We start from the raw sequence: 21,742 nt of genomic DNA, 5'->3' as shown, positions 1-21,742 counted from the left end.
AGGAAAAAAAAAAAATCCCACAGAGAACATTATACTCAATTGTAAAAGATCACAAACTTTCCCTCTCAGATCAGGAGCAAGACAAGGATGCCCATTGTCACCACTGTTGTTCAACATTGTACTGGAAGTTCTTGCCAGAGAAAATAGGCAAGGAAAAGAAACAAAAGGCGTCAAAGTTGGAAAGGAAGGAGTAAAATTTCCGTATTTGCAGATGATATGTTCCTAAACACAAAAAATCCTGAGAAATCCACAGCAAAGCTCCTAGAGCTAATAAATGAATTCAGCAAGGTGTTGGGGTACAAGATCATTACCCCCAAATCAGCGGTGTTTCTAAACATAAACAATGAACACATGGAAGAGGTAATTAAGAAAAGAATTCCATTCACAAGAGCAACTAAAAGAAACAAGTATCTAGGAATAAACCTAACCAAGGATGTAAAGGAATTGTACACAGAAAACTACAAAACATTGCTAAAAGAAATCAAGATCTAAATAAATGGAAGGACATTCCATGTTCATGGATTGGAAGACTAAATATCATTAATATGTCAACACTACCCAGAGAATTTTATACATTCAATGCAATCCCAATCAAAATTCCAACAACCTTCTTTTCAGAAATGGAAAAGCCAATCACCAAATTTACATGGAAGTGTAAGGGGCCCTGGATAGGTAAACCCATCTTGTAAAAGAAGAAAGAAGTTGGAGGATTCACACTTCCCAATCTTAAAACTTGTTACAAAGCCACAGTCAACAAAACAACATGGTACTGGCAATAGGACAGACATATAGACCAACTGAATTGTATTCAGAGTTCAGGAATTAATTCTCATGTTTATGGCCAACTGATTTTTGACAAGGTTTTAAAGGGCCCTCAATTGGGAAAGAATAGTCTCTTCAGCAAATGATGCTGGGAAAACTTTATCTCCATGTGCCAAAAAAAGGAGGACCCTTCTACCTGATACCATATCCAAAAATCAACTCAAAATGGATCAAAGACCTAAATATAAGTTAGGACTATCAAACTCCTAAAAGGAAACATAGGGAAGCATCTTCAAAACTGTGAGATAGGCAGTGGCTTCTTAGACTTTCTACCCAAAGCACAAGCAACAAAAGACAAAATAGATAAATGGAACCTCATCAAAATTAAAAACTTTTGAGCCTTAAAGAACATTATCATGAAAGTAAAACAAAAACCCACACAATGGGAGAAAATATTTGGAAACCTCACATCTGATAAAAGTTTAAGATCCAGAATATATGAAGAAATCCTTCAACTTAAGAAAAAGACAAAGAACTCATTTAAAAATGGGCAAAAGATTTGAATAGACATCTCTCTAAAGAAGATACATAAATGGCCAGAAAGCACAAAAAAAAAAAAAAATGCTGAAAATCATTAGCCATCAGAGAAATGCAAATAACAACCACAATGAGATATCATTTCACACCCTTTAGAATGGCTATTATTATAAAGAAACCCACAGAAGAAGATGGCAGCATAGAGAGGAGTGGAAGCTAGTTTGTCCCCCTGGAACAACTAATAAGCAACCAGGAAGAACTAGTAAATAATGTGGAATAATTGTGGGGAGACAAACATGATTGTCCACTCATCATACACCAACCTGAATTGGGAGGAATGCCTGAGATCACAGCATAAAATCTGTAAGTAAAAACTGCAGATCCAAGCCAGGAGTCCCCTTCCCCCACTGCCTGAACTGCAAAGCCTCATGGTGTTAGAGATTAGAACTCTCTGAGCAAGTAAATATAGGTCAGCTCAGCTCCAACTGGGGTTTCAATTAACAAACACAGACTGCTCAGTACAAGATATGAATCCCCAACAAGCAGACAGAGGCTTTTGGTGATGACTGACCTTGGAGAGCCAGAGGGTGGCCATGGACTGGCCCTGAAGGTAGCTTTCTGTCCCTTTTGGCTCAGTGCAGAAAGCACTGTTCCCAGTACTCTGACCAGACAAGGGTGGAGATAGCACAGGCAGAGAGTCTGTTCAAATATAAATGACCTCACTCTAGTGGGTGTATTTTCCCTAAGAGGAAGCCAGTGGTGCCAAGCTCTACTACATGCCTTCCATTCAGAACCAGACCGCAGAGCCTGGGGGAAAGGAGCTATAGGCCATACATCCTTACACCAGTCTGGAGCTACAGGCTGACAGGCACCACCTGCTTGGCAGAAAAGCACAGTGACTTAAGGCTTCACATGGTGTACCAATCTTCTAAGACAAACCTGAGCCCATTTTGGTCTGGGAAAACCTGGTTGGGTAACCAAGGAAATCAGATGCCTAGACAACAGAAAACTACAGCTTACACTAAGAAAAACATAGTTATGGCCCAGTCAAAGGAAAAAACTTACACTTCTGAGATACAGGAATTTAAGCAACTGATACTAAATCAATTCAAAAAGTTTAGGGAAGATATGGCAAAAGAGATGAATGATATAATGAAAACACTGGCATACATAAGAAAAAAATTGGAAGTTTGAAAAACAACTGGCAAAATCTATGGAAACGAAAGGCACAACACAAGAGCTGAAAGACACAATGCAAACATACAACAGCAGAGCTCAAGGGGCAGAAGAAAACACTCAGGAACTGGAGAACAATGTGCCTGAAAGCCTACACACAAAAGAACAGATAGAGAAAAGAATGGAAAAATATGAGCAACATCTCCAGGAACTTAAGGACAAAATGAAATGCAGGAATGTATGTGTCATGGGTGTCCCAGAAGGAGACAAGAAGGGAAAAGGGGCAGAAGAAATAATGGAGGAAATAATGAAAATTTCCCATCTGTTATGAAAGACATGAAATTGTGGATACAAGAAGTGCAGCATACTCCAAATAGAATATAACTGAATAAGTCTCCACCAAGACAATAAATAATCAGATTATCAAACATCAAAGATAAAGAGAGAATCCTGAAAGCAACAAGAGAAAAGTTATCCACCACATACAAAGGAAGCTTGATAAGACTGTGTGGATTTCTCAGTAGAAACCATGGAGGCTAGAAGGAAGTGGGATGATATATTTAAGATACTGAAAGAGAAAAACGACCAACCAAGAATCCTATATCTGGCAAAACTGTCCTTCAAATATGAGGGAGAGCTTAAAATATTCTCTGACAATGACTGAGTTTGTGAAGAAGTTACCTGCTCTACAGGAATCACTAAAGGAAGCACTGCAGACAGAAAGGAAAAGACAGGAATGAGAGGTTTGGAACACAATTTTTGGAGATAGTATCACAGCACTACAAGTACGCTGAACAAAGATGACTGTGAGTATAGTTGAAAGAGGAAGGTTAGGAGCATGTGGGACACTAGAACAAAAGACGAAAGATAAAGACTGGGAATGTATAACTCAGTGAAACCTAGGATGCTCAACAACTGTGATAAAATGTACAAATATGTTTTTACATGAGGTAGAACAAATGAATTTCCACATTGTAAGTTGTTAAAAATAGGGTGGGATTGAGCGGAAAATACAATCAATGCAAACTAGAGACTATAATTAACAGAAACATTGTATTATGCTTCCTTTAATATAACAAAGGCAATATACTGAAGCTAAATGCATATGGGAGGAGGGGACATAAGGGAAGGGTATGGTGCTCCTGGCATTGGTGATGTTGTCTGACTATTCTACTTTAGTTTAATGCTTTCTTTCCTTTTGTTGGTTTCTAGCTGTCTTGTTTCTTTTTCTCTCTTTCTGTTTTCTTTTTTTTTGTCTCTCTACCTTGTTTGACTCTTTCCCATGAAAGAAATGGAAATGTCCTCATATAGATAGTGGCAATGGGGCTGAATACATAAATATGTGACTATACAGGGAGCCAACAATTGTTTCCTTAGGATGGAATGTCTTAAAAAATGGATTGATGAAGAAAACTTGAGGACACTATATTGAGTGAAACAAGACAGACACTAAGGACTAATATTGCAGGGTCTCACTGATATGAACTAATAATAATATGTAAACTCATAAACATGAAATATCAGTTACCAGGATATAGAATGAGACTAAAGAATGAGGAGTGGTTGCTTATTATGAGCAGAATGTTCACCTAGGGTGAACTTAAACATTTGGAAATGGACAAAGGTGATGGTAGCATGTTATGAGAATAACTAACAATGTTGAATGGTGTGTGAAGGTGGTGGAAAGGGTAAGCTCAGAGACACATATGTCACCAGAAGGAAAGTTGGAAGCTAAAAGAGGAGAATGTATAAAATAGTGAATCTTTTGGTGGACAATGTCCATGATTAACTGTACAATATTAGAAATTCCTCTCATGAACTAGAACAAACGTATGACACTATAACTAGAAGTTAATAATAGAGGAGCATATAGCAAAAAAATATACCTATTGCAAACTATATACTACCATTAGTAATATTATAACATTATTTCATCAACAGTAACAAATGTACTATAACAAAACTATGAATCAATAATGGAGTGAGGGTAGTTAGGGGCATCAGAGGATTGGAGTTTCATATTTTTGTCTTTATTTCTTTTCTGGAGTAATGAAAATATTCTGAAAATTGAAAGAAAATATTAATTGTAGTGATGAGTGCACAGGTGTATGATAGTACTATAGGCAATTTGTTGTATACTTTGGTTCTTTGGGTAGTTGTATGGTATGTGAACAATCTCAATAAAAACTGAAAAAACAAAAAAGAAACCCACAGAAAATAAGTGTTGGAGAGGATGTTGTGAAATTGGAACATTCATTCATTGCTGGTGGGACTGTAAAATGGTGTGGCTACTGTGGAAGACAGTATGGCAATTCCTCAGAAAGTTAGTTTAGAACTACCATATGACTTGGCAATCCCATTAATGGATATATGTCCAAAACAATGAAAGCAGGGAGGTAAACAGATACTTGGATACCAATGTTCATAGTGGCATTATTCACAATAGCCAAAATATGGAAGCAACCAAGTGTGTATGTACTGATGAATGGATGAATAAAATATGGCATATAAACAAAATAGAATATTATTCAGCCATATAAAGGAATGAAGTCCTTGAAGACATCATGTTGGGTGAAATGAGCCAAACACAAAAGGACAAATGTATGATCTCACCGAGTTTTAACAATTAGAATGAGCAAACTCGTAGAATCAGAGCCTAGAATATAGAATGTAGGTTACAAAGGGACAGGGTGGGGAAAGGGAATGGGAAGTTAAGGCTTAAAATGAACAGGGTTCCTATCTGGAATGATGGAAATGTTTTTGTAATGGATGGTCGTGATGGTAGCACAACACTGTGAACGTATTAGCAGCACTGAACTATATATCTGAATATGATTAAAAGGGGAAATGTTAGATTGTATATATGGCAACAGAATAAAAATTGAAAAAAATCCATGGAACTACACTACACTGTAAGACTTAAGTTAAACTTTAATTAATAGTACAACTATAAAAATGTATGAATTATAACAAATGTTCCATACCATTGCAAGATGGTGGTGGTGGTGTGGTGTATGGGAATCCTGTAGTTCATGCATGATTGTTCTATAACATGCAAATTCTCACTAAAAAAATTTAAAAACAAATAAACCTATAAAAAGAACCCCCAAACACCACAGCATGCTCACGCGTGCACACACAAGCATGCACTCAATGTGTATACATTCATAACCACAGCACTGGCCTATGAGTATAAATCCAAAACCACTGCCAGCATGCTTTCGCTTGCACACACATGTGCACACATGCAAGAGCTGTTCACTGTATCAGCACGAAGACAAGCCAAAAACAAAAAGAAGACAACAACCCAAAATCAAATGCAGACTTCTTTAAACAGTACCCTTAGTCTGGGCAAACTGCTGCAGTCACCTCTAACCTAAATCCAAGAAGGTGAATTTGCAGTTAAATGACAAAGATAAGCCTAACAAAAAGCCCTAAAGTAAATTTAGATCACTTTGATACAGGAAGTTCACTGTATTTTCATGGAAATGAAAGAAGAAGTCCTGGGCTTTCCTAGTTTCTACTTCTCTTGTAGAAAAGTGTGGCAATATGGCAGCTGGTGGAAAGTACTTGTGGTCAAGATACCGCCCCCCTCTTCAAGCCCTACTTGGTCATATGCGAGTCCAGCAAGGGAAGCCAACTGGAAGGCCTGACCCCTGCCCTGCACAGGGCACAAACTTCCAGGCGGTCCTTGAGATCCTGCTGAGGGGTCAGCTCATTCTCGCTTTCAGCAGCATTTCCCTAGGAATGAGTCCCTACTCCTTGGGGAGCCCCGAGTCTGAGATTTTAACAGCTTAAATGTTAGTTGTCTAAAGGGCAAGTGCACTGGAGGCCCAGGGTCCAGTAGGCTCTGCTCAGCCAGTGGGTCAGCACTCAGACCCCCTCCAACTTTTATGCACTTTTGCTCACCATTTCCTGGACTCCCAACAGCCTCCCCAACCCCACCACAAATTCCTGATATTTCTAAGCTCAATTCCTATTTCAGTCAGTCAGAACAATTGCTTTTAAAAAAATCAAGTGTGTTCCATATTCTAGCACCCCAAAGAGGTAAGGTTTCTTATCCAGCTGTCAGATGAGAGAACTGATACTTGAGACTGATTAACTTCCCTGTAGCACCATGGTCTGCCTATTTCTAAGGCCCAAACTCTCTTATCTATCAGCAACTTTTTGCTGTCATTACTATTATATGAAAATAAAAATTCACTACAACAGGATGAACATCATGCATCCTACCCATTGATTCTCATGACTGCCCTTGATCTAGGGGAGTTCTCTTATCACCCATGTTTTCTTGTTGAGGAAACTGCAGCACAGAGAGATTCAGTTGTCTCAGGTCACACGGCTACAGTCACTCATGGAACTAAGATTTGAACCATGGCTGTCTGACTCCTGAGCCATGTGCCTGACCATGCTGTCACCCTGTTCCTGAGGGAGCCCCAATAATAAGTTCTATCCACATCTTCCTTTAACATTTCCATGTCCCTTGCTGAGTATGAATCACATAAACAAATTATGCCTAGAATGAAAGAAGAGATTGTGTATATTCTACCATGTTAATGTGATTTAACATTCTAGTCAGCTCTGTGCCCTAAGAGCTGAGGCACCAACATCTCTGGGCCTCAGTTTCCCCAAGTGGTGATGAGGGGCTGGAGCAGATGTTGCATGAGGCCATGGCCAGTTTATGTCTCCAGGAAGTCTCTGAGCTTGTGCCAGGTGATAGGATACTCATGTCTCCAGGAGGACAGTTAGGCACCTTTCTGGGGCCTTCCATATAGACTGTGAGCTCCACTCAGCAGGGCCTCTGTCTGTCCTGCTTGGCTGGGAGCCATGCCCAGGCTGAGGGCCTGACCTGTGCTATCTCATTTCATCCTCACACCAACCCCTGAGGGAGACTCAGAGCACATGAAATTCTCACCTCTCGACAAGAGCAACCACAGACTCCCGAGGTGGCATGAAGGGTAGCACCATATAGGACATTATCCTCAGAGGGAAGAAGTTCCACATGTCACTCATATGGCCATCTGCATCCTTCATTGCTTCACTCAGTGCTGAACAAGAAATTGGGTCACACCATGTAAGACATGTCTCCCACCAGGGTAAAAAACAAACCCTTTTACCCTAGTAGTGCTTGAAATTTCCATGAAATAGTCCTGGCATCCTGAGGGGAGTTAAATTGTATCCCCCACAATAGTCATATTGAAATCCTTATTACCAGTCCTGTGGGTGTGCAGATGCTGTTACTTCTTAAGGTGCCCAAACTAAGTACAGGTGACCTTAATCCAATGAGGCTGAAGTCCCTATAAGCCAAGGAAACTGGTCCCAGAAGTAGAAGGCAGAAGTTAATGGAAGTCAAGGAGCAAACACAAGGAAACAGAGAAATAGCCAAAGCCAGAGGATTGCCAGAACACTACAGACTCCGGGGGAGAAAGCAAGGCCTGCTAACACCTCAATGTCAGGCTACTAGTCTGAAAAACTGTGAGACAAGTTCATGTGGAGGAACCCAGCCAGTCTCTGGTGTCTGTCATAGCAGAACTGGCAAGATAAGGCTGAGCCCGAGTCAGAAGCATTCCCAGTGAGAAATGGGCTGTTCCCACTCACGGTAAGGGCTTGTCTCAATCAAACTGGGAACACAGGCCAGAAGAGCCCCTAGATGGCCCCCAGGTTTCCAACAAACAACTCTCTTTCACACTGACAAATGGGTTTGGAGGAATAAGTGAACTTCTCTCTCAAATACCCACTGCTTTATGAGCTTCTCCTTGCACCTCTCACCTGTATTGATCTCTTTCTTCCCAGAGCCCCCACTGTTTTTTATTTCCAGCGATCACCTCATGATGCCTCAAATCATATTACCCTGAGCAGTTGCTGTTTCTCATCTATTAGATCATTAGAGCCTCAAGGCAAGGAATTGTGCTCAGTGCATCCTTTTCTTTCTCCAGATGCTGACATGGAAGCTGGCTTATACATCCATGTACCAGTCCATCCAATATTTGCTGACTTTATGAAATATCCCACCTTCCCATGGAGGTTTAAAAGTGTGCATCTGGAGGAAAGGGGAAATTAGGAGAGTCATCTTGAGGAAGGAGGCTCTGGGATCGGTCAGTGGGCAGAGAGCAGTGACTGGAGCAGCACTCAGAAAGAATGAGCCAGGCCCCAAGGCAGAACACCCATGGGTGCAGAGCAGCTGGAGCTCAGGAGCCATGGGTGGTGCTGGCAGGAAGGGGAGCAGAGGGCCAGGTGGGGAGGATGTGAGGGTCCTCATGGGTGAAGACAAAATGTGCTCAGCTAGTGTGAGTTTTCCTTCAAGTCATGACCCCGTGGGGAGACTCAGCCCATTACCTAGACAGGTGGAAGGTCTGTGCCTAAGGTAGGTGGTGGTCTGGGACCCTGCCTGTGCCTGTGGGAGGTGGTGGCCCAAAGTCAGCCTGTCCCTGGTTGCTCTGCCCCACCCACTCCTGACTTGGCAGCATCACCAACCTCCACAACACACAGGAAACTGTTCTTGCCTCCAAACATCCACAGATCACAGCCTCCTGTGCCTGTTCCCAGCCCCTGAACAGATGGTACCTCTAAGGAGCTTGGGGCACAGGGTCTCCAGCAGCTCATCTCCCTCAGGCCACATCTCCGAGGCAGCTGCCTCCCAGGGAGCCTCCTGGCTCATGTTTTCCTCACAGGGAGCAATAACCTTGGACTTTCTCTCTTCAGAGGGTAAATTCAGGCTTGGCCCTGGCCTAGTGCAGATGCCTATGAAAGAAGTGGGGCAACAAACCCATCAGGATAATTTGGGAAACAGAGACTATTACCTACTCACCCACCCACTGAACTGGAGGTTAGGCAGAAACACAGAGGAAACTGTTAACTGAAATTTCTAATAACTGACCCACTGGTTAAGCTGTCTCAGGCCCTGAGCTAGGAACATCATAGTCAGGCTTGATAGCAGCCGTTCAACCTCTATCATTATCATCATCTCCATTTGTCAGCTGAGGAATCAGAAGCACAGAGAGGTTGTGTGACTTGCCCAAGGTCACACAGCCAGTACATGGCAGAGCCTGGAAATGAACCCAGGACTGATGTCCAAGGTGGTACTCTTTTCTTGCCACTCAGAGCAACCTGCTGGGGAAATAAACAGAAGGAGCCCTAGGTAAGGGGGCAGCCTGCAGGCCTGGCACTGTCCTAGGTGCTGGGACTCAGTAGCCAGTACCAGGAAGTGGTCCCTGACAGGTAGAGATGTCCAGGGCTGCATGTGGTTCAACTCTCCAACCAGCCTCAGGGTCAAAGACCAGGGGCTGCTCCTGAGTGCCGTCACCTTCTTCCCCAAGTCACACCTCATGTGTGTGCTTCTCATTACTATAGAATGTAAGTTCTATAATGTCACTACCAACACTGAGTTAGCAAACAATGAATTGCTTCTCCTGGGGATACACAGGCTTAGGTTCCTGTGAGCAATAGATCAGTCCATAAACTTGTTTTGTTTCTGATAAAAGACACCTTATTTAATTTATATCATTCAGTTGCTAACATTAGCTAACAGCCAACAGCACAAGAACTTGTGCATGAATGAGGCTGATCTAACACAGTTTCTCTGTAAGGCTCATCACAGCCTGCTTGTGCTCAGGGACACTAGACACCTCTAGGGTCATTTTAAAAAGTGAACTCTCCAAAAGTAAGAACAAAGATGCAAAAAGACATGGCACTAAATAAACTGCGAAAAGGACATTCATTTGCATTATGAGCTGAGAAAAGGGTGCTGAGTGCACCTTGTTTGACCTCAGCTGGGAAAGTGTGAGCCGGGCCACTCAAATCTTACACCTCTCTGCACATCACCGTGCATGACCACAAAAGTGTCGCTAGTGATGCTTTCAGGGTTACCTGCTCATTTTAATGAGTAGGTGAATTTGCAAACACAGAATCCATGGACATTGCAGATTAGCTATATGTCCTTTTGATCACACTGTGTCCTTTATCTTAGCCAAAACCTAATCCAGAGGATCAATAAATAAACCAGTAATCCACCCAACTTTTAGTATTCAAGAATAGTAGCTCCAAAGACATCTAATAGTTGCCTCCCCTCTAAGGTTCCCAGATTCTGGAAGAGCTCAGATGACTCAAAGTTGCCATCCAGCCCTGGGTAGGAGAACTAGTTTACCAGGCATGACCCCCACCTGGCTGGAGCCAGCCATTCTGATTACATCATTCTGACAACAGTCCAGAAACTCTTTTCAATTTAATTCCCTGTTAAATGAAAGGTTCATTATCATCCAAGCAGGAAAGGGAAACAAGCATAAATGCCTGCAGATGAAGTGACCCACAGGAGGAGGAAGAGACCTGGGGGTCTAAGTTCCTGGTGTCAAATCCCAGCCCTGCACCTCAGGACCATGTGGTCCTTGCTCACCTCTCCATGCTTCCATTTCCTCATCTACAAAGTGGGGAAAAGTTTCCTATCTCATTTAGTTAATACACAGATTGAGCAAGACTGGCATGAAATCACTGAGTCCTGGGAGATGTAACTGAAGTTCAGTCTTCTGTTTCCAAAAACCAGCAACAAGAAAACCTGCTAAAAGGGATCATCTGACTTTGGCTGCATACATACCCTGCTCTTCCAAGAATCTAAGGGCATCCAAATATCCTTGAAGGCATATCTCTCCAAGTACCTGGGAGCAAACCAAACAAGGTAACTGCAGAGAAGAATGTGTATACACCATTTATTAAGCATCACCTGAAGACTGCAGTGATGCAATGAAGAACTCTTCAAATCCTGAGCCCCTGCATGTGCCTAGAGGGCCACCACAAAGTTGAATGAATGACTTTGTGCTCCCAGGAGACAGCACTTTCTCTAATCAGTGGGACTTTGCTCAGATGTTGCCTCCTCCATGGAGCCTTTTGTGGAAGCCCAGGCAGGACAGCGGCATGTTTTTCTGTGCTCCCTTTGTCCGTGGGACAAGCCTCTCTTCTGACACATGTCAGAACCTGTCCTAGTTATCACGCATCCAACAGCAGCTGCCTCTTCTCCTAATTGGATGACCCTCCCCTGCTCCCTGAGGGCAAGGGCAGCAACCATGGGGGGTGGTTCCATTAATGACTGATTTCTAGAAACTAAACAAAGAAAACAGTTACGCTGTACAGGCTTCCTTCTCCCCAGGAGTGTCAGCTGTTGGTATATATTGTATTGCCCTAGGCTCTTTCTCTCTGAGAGCACAGACTGTCAGTGCCCTACTCTGTTCAGGTGGAAATCATGCTCAAACAAAAATGATTCAAAGGGGTTAAACAACTGAATGCTGTGTCTCTTGACCATGGCCACTGTGTGGGTTTGAATCCATTATGTACCCCAGGGAAGCCATGTGCTTTTAATCCAATCTTGTGGGGCAGGCCTATTATGGATGGAATCTTTTGATTAGATTATTTCCATGGAGATGTGACCCTGCCCAGTCAAGGTAGATCTAAATTAGCTTACTGGCATCCTTTATGAGAGTATAAAAGACAGAGACATTCTGAAGTGAGCTCAAAGACACTTAGAGAGAAAATGCCCAGAGACATTTTGGAGACAGCCATTGAAACCAGAACCAGGAGTGAAGCCAAGAGATGAAATACAAAGTTTGACCCAAAGAAGCTAAGAGAGGACCCCCAGATGCTTAAAGAGAAATGCCCTGGGAGAAACAAGCAAGGATGCACAGGAGCTGAAAGCAACACAACCTGGGAGCAAAGGACCAGCAGACACCAGCCCTGTGCCTTCCCAGCTGAAAGAGGTATTCTGGATGCCATCAGCTTTCTTGTTGATGCCTTAGTTGGACACTTTTATGGCTTCAGAACTGTAAATTTGCAACCTAATAAATTCCCGTTGAAAAACCAATTTATGATATCTTGCATTTTGGTAGCTTGAGCAAACCAGAACAGCCAGAAATAATAATCACCTGGGTAACTTAAAAAAATTCTAATGCCCAGGCTTTACTGCTGGCCAATTAAATCACAATCTCTAGGAGTGTGGTCTGAGCTTTAGTTGTGGCTAGGTGTTCCCAGGTGATTCCAACAGGGAGTGGGGTGGAGAACCATTGAGCTTCTGAGACAAGCTATTTGCTTTTCACTTCAGCTTTTCAATGATTGTTTCTATTTATTTGAATATACAACAACTGGTAACTCCTGGCAAACAGGGAGGCAAAAGAACTGTGCACACAAGCACACACATGCACACACTCACATATACCACTCACCTTGACTTCTGGGGGGAATGCTGCTCTGAACAGAAGGGAGACATTTTCTGAGCAGATGCACAGACTGAGCTTGCTGATGTTCACATGAAGAGAGTTCATGGACTTGACCTTGGGGCAGATGTCATGCTCCCCATAGAAGGGGGACACAGTGATGGTTGTGTGGGCATCAGTGAAAGGCACATTGTCAGTCAAACCTCCATCCAGGTATTGCTGTTAAGGGAGGAAATGAGGACAGGTAGCAGGGAAGTTGGGGCTAGAGACTCATACGTTTTCCTGACTATAGAGGCTTCTCAGAGTTCCCAGCAGACGATGTGGTGGGAGACCAGGGGCTTTAGAATCACACTTAATCAATCTTTGAACAAATCCTTACTGAGAATTTCTGTGCCAGGCACTCAGGACTGCCTTGAACTGTTATGTAGCTTGTACAATGCACAAAGGTGCTTGGCCAAGAGGCAAGATGGAGGCTGGAGGCCACCCACCATCTGCTAGCCAAGTCCTATGCCCAGGGGGGCATTCATTCAAGTGCCTTCTGTAATGTGCCTACAGGAAGCATGTGAATGATGGGCCCTGGGGGGACTGGGGAGAGAGTTGATGGAGACCCAGCCACTGCCTTACAGGAGACAGGTGGTCCTGGGTTCAAAGGCAAACCCCCTTCATGCTTGGGAAATCTTGGTCTGGATACTCAACCTCTATGGGTCTTCTATACAGATGACCATCACTTTGGGAGACATTGAGACTTAAATGAAATAGTGAAGCCAGGACCCAGATGACCCCTAGGAGATGCCCTCTTATCCTCCAACTAAGTGGCATTTTGAGGATGAGTTTTCCTTCATCTACATCTTTAAATAATCATATTGCCCACAGCCAAGTTGGGACAGGCAGTTGTCGTTACAATTGGACAGAGTTTCTACCTGTGGAATTGGTGTCTAGAATGATTCCCAAACCACAACCAGCCCACCTGCTTGTCAGGATGTTCCCAGAAAACTGCTTTCAAACACTAGAACTAGAACATGTTCCTCAGCTTGTCCTTCCAAATGGAGAATGTCAGAGCTTGGCTGTAATGAGGTCCAGAAAAGAACTTGCCATAGTTACACATGTTTTCAGCATTAAGGGAGACTTCTCTTGAGTATCAAAATTATCACATATGTACACAGTAACATCTTCAAAGTCATAGCCACCCAATTTCTCTGGAAGATGTAGGAAGGCATCAAACCTTACCGGCCTATGGGAATGTGGAACTAAATGTCAGAAGTCTAGTTGACTCTGAAGATGGAGGAAGCAACATTTACTACTTTTTACTTAAGGCATATTCCAAGCCCAGTTGTTCTACCACATAAAAATTTTCCTTCCATTTTGAAGTTTCCTACAGTAATGTTCTGAGTTTGCTCAGTGGATTCTGAAGAAAGGCCTGTTGTACTTTTCTGCAGGGTTTACATGACTATCTTTGAATGGTGATTGCATATCAGCTCTGGCCAGAGTGGCCTGTGGGAGGGGAAAGGTAATAACATCATAGCCTGCATTACCAAACACTTATATATGCCAGACTCTGTGTGAAGCACTTTATCTGCCTTGTCACATTCAATTCCAAAACAATTGTGTGATATTGTGCTATAAACCCACATCTGACAAGTCAATCTCAGAAAGGTTAAGACACTTGTCCAAAGTGGCCCATCTCATAAGTGGGAGAGCAGGAATTCAGTTCTAGGTTTGTGTGTCATGCAGAGCCTGTGAAGATTTGGAATAGCCACATCCTCATGCTAGACCTGGGTTTTCTCCCTGTAAACAGGGATGACAGTGCATCTGGGCCATGAGTGACACCCTGAGAGTGTAAATTAATGCCTCTGTTCTGCAGACATATGGCCTATACCTGTATTAATGTATGAGCTGAGAGGGTCTCTAAAGTGCTTTCCTGCTCTTGGACAGTGGGATTTCATGACCTCCCTCCCTAGAACAGGGTTAAGAGGTCTTCTTGATCTTGGCACTATGGCCATTTGGGTCATGTAAGCCTGTGGTGTGGGCTGTCCTGTGCCCTGAAGAATGTTAAGCAGCATCCCCAGCCCCTATCCTCTAGATGCCAGTAGCAGCCCCCCACTTCTGACAGCCCAGTGATGATGGCAGTGGGAGTAAAGGGTACAGAATCATCTCTGGTTGAAAACCACTGCCTAGAATAATGCTGCCAGGTAGCCCGGCCCAGACCCAAAGCCTAGTCCAGCCTGGAGATCAACTCGACTCCTGTTTCTTCACCCCTGGCATGGCCCAGGAATCAGTCAGGACACTTATGTATTGAATTGAACCAAATTCCAACACTACCAGCATCTTCTGACCAACAGCTTGGGCTGAAAAGGACAAAGTCAGACCCTGAAGGGACTCAAAACTCTCAACCAGGAGGAAGAGCCAGAACTGAGTGGTGGGAAGTCAGGGGTCTTAAGCAAGAGGCTGCTGGGTGCCCTTGTGCCTAGTTCTAGGGGAAATAAGAACATCCATGTGCAGCCACTGGCAGAACATGGGGCTGTGCCTGGGCCAGGCCATGTTGTGGCAACACCAGGATCCAAACCATGCTTTGAGCCCTCTGTGGCCTGGTCAGTGCCCTGTGGTGACTTGAGCTTCGTGGGACTGGGAGTGGAGGAGACCAGCTGCCCTCCAGGTGGACTAATTCAGACCCCCTCCTCTGGGGGTGGTGGGACACAGGCTCCAACCTTCCTGACTCCAGGCCAGTCCTGGGTATCCTTGATTCTTGATTCCCCCCACCCCCCCATCACATGGGATGAATAACCACATCTCCCTTTAGTGGCAAGTACTGAATAAGATACTGCCCATGAAATGTAGCTGATCCTCCTTATTCATGGACTCCTTTTTGGTGCTTTGGCAATGTCTGATGTTCTCTTTCCCAGGGGATGGCCAGGAAGGCTGTGCTCAGCCTCTCTGTTTCAGGTCTCACACTGTAAACAAGTGTCTTTTTTACGATATATTTAGTGCCACACTTTTTGCATTTCTTGTGCTTTTGCAGCCTAGTGCTGAAGTGCTGTCTAGTGTTCCTAAGTGCAAGAAAGTTGTAATGTGCTTTTCAGAGAAAATAGGTGCCTTGGATAAGCTTCCTTGAAGCTGGGAGTTCAGTGTTAATAAACCAGCTCCTAATTTAATGAGCTCCCTTTACCTCCATCTAATTGTGGTTGCTGATTAAACTTACTCATCTTGACAATCAGAAGCCTTCTTCAAATACTGCTCTACAGTGTCCTGAATGCAATGGCACTGTCTGAAGATGGGGTTCAAGGGGGGCAGTATCTAAAATGCAGTGAATCAAAGAATGTCCTAGGGAATCATTCTATGCAAATTTCAGGAGGAAGCAAAAGATATAAGGTGTCTTTAAATAGATACACACCTAGGACAAGGTAAGGTGGAGAGAAGGTTGTGACCAAAGGATCCCAGGAACATAACCCCCGCATTTCCCCTAGGGACAGTGGTTCAGTCCTGGCCAGTGCAACATTCTGGAGACTTCAGAGAACATAGCTCCTATGAATTCTGAGATCGGCTATACTTGGCTCATAATAGCTGACTGATAAATGTGAGCTCTCTCTGCAAGTTGGCTCTGCTTATTCCACAAACAGGCCTGTATCTGGTATTCTGCTACTATTCCCATAAGTTCATAAATGTCCCTAAAATGCTAAGATTTTAGAGCTTAAACTTTGTTTTGCACCACACTGTAGAGAAACAAAATAAGACAAAAAGCTGTGTGAAGCCAGACGTACAGTCCTTTGGTTTAGAAAACATGTAACTGTTATGTTTCCCCTTAAGAATGAAGTTCTACCTTACACATGTAGCATATTGAAAAGCATCTTATACTTTAAGTCGGCCACTGGGAACCTGTATTTACAGCTTGGGTAAAGATTAAGTAAATCAGCCAGCTTACCTGACAGGTAGCCAGGTAATTAATTATACCAAATATTGGCTGCCCAGGAGGCCTGGAGGGGGAACAGCTGTGGCTTCTCTGCAATGCTGAGAAGCACAAGGCTCCATGTCTGGGAACTGGGGAAAGGGTGGGGTGGCATTGAGCCTGGTGTCTGGCAGGAAGGAGCTGTGCAATCACACCTTTAAGGAAAAGCCCAGGGACCTGGGACTCAGCACTAGCAACCACCAACAAGAAGACTTACCACACCTCTGAAGGTAGGAGGGATTAAACCACAGTAGAAGGGGATGAAGCAGGCACAAACCAAGACCTATAAAGACACAAAGGAGTGAATCCACCAGCCAGAACACAGTCTGCCTGCCTTTTCCCCCCCTGGCTTCTTATAAGCCTTCTCCAAACAAGCAGGCAACAAAGCTGAAAACCCTCTTTGCACATGGGAGGTGCTTTGTTAAATGGGTTGAGTGAATGATGAACCAACATAGGACATGAATTTCTGGTGTATGGGTCCTCCCCACAGTGTAAGCTCCTTAGCAACAGAATCTGTGCTGGATTTAAACTTCCAGCCCCTGTTCCCCACAAGACAGCTGTGCTGGCCACTGGAGACAGGATCAAGAGTTACTGGCTCATTGGCAGATTGAGAAGAGGATAGACTGGGGGGCTTCTCAAATACCAATGTTCATCAGAATTATCTGGAGAGCTTGTAGACAACAGGCTCCACTCCCAAGATTCTGATCAGCCAGTCTGGGGTGGGTGCTGGAGATTCTGCATTTCTAACAACTCCCAGGTGATTCTGTCGCTACAAGGACCAACTCTTTGAGCTGTGCCATGTTAGAGAGAATTAAGCATGATGGAACACTGATTCATGTAGAGCTTGCCATGTAGGAATGGACAGGTGCTGGCTGCCCATCAAAAGCTTCCAGAAACAAGAGAGGGCAAAAATGGGCTGCTGACATGCTACAGGGCTGCTACAGGGGGCAAGGCTGCCATCTCAAAAAGATCTATTAAGCATCCACCAAATTAAATGGTATTTTGATATTGCAGGTGATCTCTGTTCTGGGACCTGAGAACAGAGGCAAAGAAGAAATGCCACCACCCTTGTGTGGCCTCAGTCTAGAAGGTGTCCTCATGATGGAGCATGTATAGACTGTGTCATGGTGAGGACCACACCCTGGAAAAGTTTCCTGTAAGTGGTGGTCATGAGCCAAATCTTGAAGGATGAGTAGGGATTACTTGAAATTGACACTGTCCTAGAATATTCAGGGTTAACAGATGCTACAGACCAGACCCCCTGATGAACACATAGTCTATGCCACTCTTGGACAAACAACAACCCAGCATCACATGCAGCCAACTTCCTTTGTATCTCATGAGATGAGGTAGGGGGCCTAGGACATCCCTCTCTGTGTTGCTCCCAGAATTAAACTTCACACCACCCAGGGAAGTAAACAGCTTACGTCTACAACTTCCTCTTTGGACTGAAAATCAGACACCAGCACATTTTTCCCATCAGACAATCTGGTGAGTGAGATGCACATTTTGCCAGAGACGAGCTGGTGGATGTTGGCCGGGAGGTGTTTGTGGAGTCCCTCCCGAAGGTAGTTGCTCATATTGAAGGATGGGTGCAGAACGCCAAAGTTCCGTTTCCTGACATTCTGGATGAAATCCACGAGGATCTGTAAGATCCGATCTGGTGGCAGAAGACAAATACACACAAAAATGTACCACAGATGAAGCCTTAGAGCAAGCAGGCTGCCCCACTTTTCTCTCCACCTGTGCTGAGCAATACGGTAGCCAGTGCTGAGTCCTTGAACTGTGACTGGTCCAAACTGGGATGTATAAAACATGTACCTGATATCAAAGGCATAGACACTCCCAAAAGAGTATAAAATATCTCATTAATCACATTTTAAGTTTGATTACATATGAAAATGATAATATTTTGGATATATTGAGTTAAACAAAATATACTACTAATATTAGTTTCACTTGCATCTTTTAGTCTTTTAGTTTTCTCAGTGTGGCCACTAGAAAATGTACAGTTATCCACATGGCCTGCACTGTATTTCTATCAGACAGGGCTGCTCTAGCTCTTGCCACAGGAATGAGCCCCCACTGCCACAGGCCCAGGTAAGCAGCCCCCATCCCCATTCCCCACAAGACAGAAGCCAGGGACTCCTTGGCACCAGAGCTTCATTTAGCACTGCAGGGTGCAGGAGAAAGAATGCAGGCTTGGACCTGAGTTAGAATCCTGATTCCACCAGCTCATTAGCTGAGTGTCCTCAACAAGTGATGTTACCATCTTTCTAAGGTTCACACTGCCTCTTGAAGATGGGAGAGTATTTATCTACTGTTTGGGGTCAGAAAGGATTAGATAAGATGCTGTCTGTAAGGTGCTTGTCCCAAAGGGGGCTCCTCGACACTGGTGCTAACCGAAAGCCTCTGACACTAGAACCAGCAGCCTGTCCAGTGGGCATGGGGCATGTTCAGCCTCCCTCTGCCCTCCCTCACTGGCCTGGCCCATCTGTCTGGCCTGCAGGGCCCCTCTCCAAGCCTGAGACCTGGGCAGCCATAAATCCTGGGCTGCTGCAGGACAGACCTCACCTCCTCCCTGTCCTGACTCAACTCCGACCTCTCCCAGCTCTCCCTCCATGCAGGGCCCTGCTGAGCCTGGCAGAGGAGAAAGAACTGCCCACAGCTGGTTCCCCCCATCCTTCCAGGCCATGTCAGCACAGCTCAGGTGTGCTCTAGGTCACGGTCCCTGGGAAATGCTCCTCAGCAGCACCCAGGAGTCCCCGGTGCACAGTCCTCTTTGAGACAAGGGGTGAAGTCGGGAACCTGGGTCTCCCAGAACACTGGTAGCAGCTCCTGGTCAAAACTGCAGATCCACTCTCCAGGGACCTAGTGGTCCTGAGCCTCCCCCAGGCCCTGCCAGGCATGGCCCCAGCCCACCAGTCCTCTCCCCATTTAGGAGCCCCCCTACACTGTAGGGGACCTTTGGAACTGTCCTCTTGCTCCCAGCACTTTCAGACCTTGTCCTAATTAAACACTGGTCCAGGTGGGTGCCTGTGGGTCACCTTGGGATACAAGGGTGGCTGTTGTCATTGCTAAAGCCCAGGACATGCAGACATGCCTTGAGGCCAGGCTAATCCTCCCCTGATGCCACACTTCCTACCCCTTGCTCCTCTCCCCCTGGCTGGGGAAGGCTGACAGCCAGGGCAGCCTCTCCCAATCCCCACCTCTGGGTCTGCCCAGGGTCTGCTCACTGCTCTTGCCCAATGGCAAGACTGCACATCTGCCCAGGGGACATCCTAGGACCAAAGTCGCTCCCTGCTGGCTGTGCCTTCCTCCATACAGCAGTCACCAGCCAGAACAAAGAATACATTTGTTAAGGAAGCCCAGATAAATGGGGGCTAACAAGGGGCATTATCCTCCTGCCTGGGACCTCTAGGTGCCAAGAGCTCCACCCTGCCACTTGACGCAGGCGTTGCCCCCTGTCATCCGGCAGACCTGTGGCACATCTGCAACTGTTTGCGGGAGTGGGGTGGGGAGAGTCCCCCTAGTAGCTGGGCCAGCCAGGCGCAAACCCCACACCCGGGTCAGTGGAGATTACAGAAGACAATGGGGGATGTCCAGTGACCCCCAGGAAGGGTCCCTCAAACTTTTGAAGGAGGGAGAGGAGAAAACTTTCTCTCCCAATTCCCTTCCTCCCCCACAACTCCCCAGTGGTCACGACCCCAAATCCCAAGGGTGGCCCACTCCCAGCAGCTGCTGGGCCTCAGGAAGGGGACGACCGCATGGGGCAGGGGTGACTCCAGGCCCTGCAGTCCCCGGAGGGAAGGAGGTGCCCACCCTGGGACCCGGGCCAAACTCCCCTCCTAGTCGGACCCAGGACAGGGCGGCCTTTTGGCAGCTCAGCTGGCCAGCGCTTCCAGAGTGGGTGCCACAAGACCCGGGTTTCCGTCCTGGGGCGGGGGTAAAGCGTGAGCGTCCCTGACTCCTGCATCCTCGCTCCGGCCCCGACCACTCATGGATCCCGGACTCGGAAGAACCAACCCTCCAGGAGCCCCCCCTCTCTGGCCGGCGACAGAGCGCCCCGCGCGAGGCGGGAGGGCGCCGCGGAGGATGCATCTGTCCGGGAGGGGCAGCCCCGGGAGCCCCCGCTGTGCCCTCCTCCAATCCCAGCCTCACGGGGGGCCCTCTCCCGGGGAGCCCTCTTCCCTGGGAGCCTCGGCGGCGGCCCAGACGCACCCAGCGGGATCCCGGCAAGGAAGGCGGCGCAGTGCAGCGTCCCGGACGAGGAGGCAAAGAACATGCGGGCGTCGCGGAGGAGGTGCGGGGCGCGCTCGCTCAGGCAGTGGGTCACCCCGAAGTGGTAGAAAACTAGGAAGCCGCTGCCCGCGAAGGACAGGCTCCAGCCGCGCCCGGGGTCGTACATAGCCGGGGCAGGTCAGGGCCGGGATCGGGGTCCGCAGCTGCTTGCCTGGGCGCCCTCGCGCTCTGAGCCCGGGTCCCTGCGGTGGCCCAGGGATTGCTGGGCTGAGACCCGCCCAGCCCCCTCGCCCCACGCAAATGAGTCGGCGGGAGGCCCAATGGGCGGTCAGGACGCGCCCTGGAGGGGCGGACCTGCGGGGGTGGGCGTCAGCCTGTCTCCCCCACCCCCACCCCGCTCCTCCCCCAAGTCAGGAGAGAGTTTTCCCAACTCCAAAGGACAAGGAAAGTCCTGGTGAGAAATATTTTCCCGTTCATCGCGTAACTCAGAGACAAAGTAAGGGCGCCACAGGTTCCTTGGCATTTTTTTTAACTTTTTTTTTGTGAAATATAACAGATATACAGAAAAGTGAAAAATTTCAAAATACAATTTAATAGATAATTATAGAGCAAATTTCAAAGTATAGCATGGAATACAGATCGACAATTTAGGTTTTTCCTTCTGGCATTCCTAATACACTAGGATAAGAAATATCTGTATAATGATTAACTAGACAATCATTTGTTAAGTCTAAACCTCTCTGTTGCAACTCCTCCCTCTGGTTTGATCATTTTCTCAATCTTCAGGGATTTTTGGGCAATGACCATTCTAATTTCTTCATGTTGAAAAGGGGTGTTGATATCATGGGGTAGGAGGATACAACTGGTTGATGTTCTGGGGGAGACTAGGGAG

At 45.9% G+C, this 21,742-nt stretch overlaps 1 pseudogene; it reads right to left on the bottom strand.

The window, feature by feature from the left end:
- Positions 1–21,080, bottom strand: part of LOC119542515 — a 230,353-nt pseudogene extending 209,273 nt beyond the window's left edge.
- Between the last annotated feature and the right edge of the window lie 662 nt (positions 21,081–21,742).

The sequence above is a fragment of the Choloepus didactylus genome, chromosome 8 (assembly GCF_015220235.1).
Source record: "Choloepus didactylus isolate mChoDid1 chromosome 8, mChoDid1.pri, whole genome shotgun sequence".
Classification (NCBI taxonomy): Eukaryota; Metazoa; Chordata; class Mammalia; order Pilosa; family Megalonychidae; genus Choloepus; species Choloepus didactylus.
The sequence above is the reverse complement of the archived record's forward strand: the minus strand, read 5'-3'. Positions and strand labels throughout refer to the sequence as shown.